We start from the raw sequence: 1,919 nt of genomic DNA, 5'->3' as shown, positions 1-1,919 counted from the left end.
AATGTAAATCAATGTAACACAACGTTAAATGTATTCACATGATCACCATTGTAGTTCAAACGGTCACTAATGAAGTTATATGACAATGTATGTACATAATATTGCCACAACAGTTTTATCAACTTCTGAGTGTTACAAACCAGGTAACTATACAACACAATAATCTTGTAACAATTCTTCATATTATGAAAGGAAATAAATGTTGTAAGTAGCTTCATAACTCGGGGGAGCGACAGACTTCTCGAAAGTCAGTGCAAATTAAAGAAAGTTCTAGCTCTTGAGTATATGAACTTGACCAAGAAAGACTCCTATACGCTGAGGAAAACAAATCTTAGGTGTTAATGAATCTCCTAACAGTCAGTGGCATTCAGGAGAAATATGCCACCAAGAGGAACACAGAGTTCTATAGCAGAGCCTTCTGAGAATATGCTTGCTGTGGCTGAGGTGGTTGTTGGCTGCCTCCTGTTTGAGGCAGGGCTGATAATGTCAAAGTATAGTTTGGCACCTGGAACATATTAGGTTCTGTATTCTGGTATTTGGTGACATCAGCAGGTACGGGGACAGCAGCAGGTACAGGCACAGCAGCAGCAGGAGGACTGTATATTGAAGCCTGGCTGGGAAACCAATTTCCATGAACAGAACTAACCATTGCATTCGGGTAAGAAGCCTGGGTCTGCTGACTAGGAAGAGCTGCATTTGCAGAGGGTGGAATTGCTCCTTGGCTGATGGAAGACAGCTGCTCAGGAGGAAGACTGTAGCTCTGGAGATGGCTCACCTGTGCACTTCCGGCACCCAGGTAGGTGCCACCTTGAGCAGGTCCTGGATATACCTGGGAACCAGAAACACCAAGTGATTGCACCTAATACTAATGGTCCTGTAATTTTGAATATGTAGAATACATTGAATCTTCATTCATTAAGTTTGTATCCAATAAAAGGGCTTCCATCACCTTCACATTTAGTTCTGAGCGTTCTGAATGCTTTCTATCAATATCTTCCAGCTTTTCATCAATGAGAGGTCCCATCTGATGACACATCACTTCAAGATGAAGTAGCTCTGGTAAGTCTGGCTGATTATCACTGGGGTCTGCACTTCGCAACATCTGTAACAACTGGTTCATTTTATCTTCATCAATAAAGGCCGGTTCTGGTCTGGCTCTATTGTTTCTATCTGAATATCATCATTGAGTTGTACCATCTTCTTCTCTATTTTAATCATTTCTGGGTCAGCAGTGAGATCTGCACTCACAAAATTAGAAGGAAAAGCTCCATGCCTTGATGGGTTTCACCTTTCTACCAGTTGGGATCACTGTCATCAAGGACTGTAATAATGTCTCCAGCTTTAAAGGTAAGCTCATTATTCTCAGCAGCTTCAAAGTCATAAACAGCACGGACTTTCCTGCTTTCATGTTGGTGGTTAGTTAAGAGATTAGATGTGCTCGGATACAAAGGGGAAAGGGTAGTTGACTGCTGCCTTTGCTCCTTGAGAGACAACTTAATAGCTTTTGCTAAATCTTCTTCCTCCTTTTTGTTAGCCACAGTGGGGTCCTTGGCTACCAGAGAAGGGCTTGTTTTTGCTTGTTCTGCAGCTTTAATTCTTCATCTGGGCCTTTTCACGCCATAATTGGAGTCCTTCTTCCCGGCACCATACGGTTTCTTCTTCAGGCTAACCTGTCATGTCATACTCCTTCTTCATCTCTTCCAGTCCGTCTCATTATTTTTTTTCTTGAGAGCAGGTATTAAATCCCCTCAGAAAGTAGTCATCTACCACATAACAGACATGGCACTATTGCACATCTTGTCTGGGAAGCTGTTACTGCAGCCCTTAGGGTTCAACACTTCAGCAGTGCTCACAACAGCCTGCACACTATCTTTTGTCACTGTAAAATCCAGACCACAGGGAGAAAATTTTTCTCCCAG

At 42.5% G+C, this 1,919-nt stretch overlaps 1 pseudogene; it reads right to left on the bottom strand.

Annotated features, from left to right (window-relative positions):
- Window positions 1-403: 403 nt before the first annotated feature.
- Window positions 404-1,695, bottom strand: LOC110544679 (signal transducing adapter molecule 1-like; annotated as a pseudogene).
- Window positions 1,696-1,919: the final 224 nt, after the last annotated feature.

Source organism: Meriones unguiculatus, chromosome 3 (genome assembly GCF_030254825.1).
Source record: "Meriones unguiculatus strain TT.TT164.6M chromosome 3, Bangor_MerUng_6.1, whole genome shotgun sequence".
NCBI lineage: Eukaryota > Metazoa > Chordata > Mammalia > Rodentia > Muridae > Meriones > Meriones unguiculatus.
This window is presented reverse-complemented; position numbering and strand designations above follow the sequence as displayed.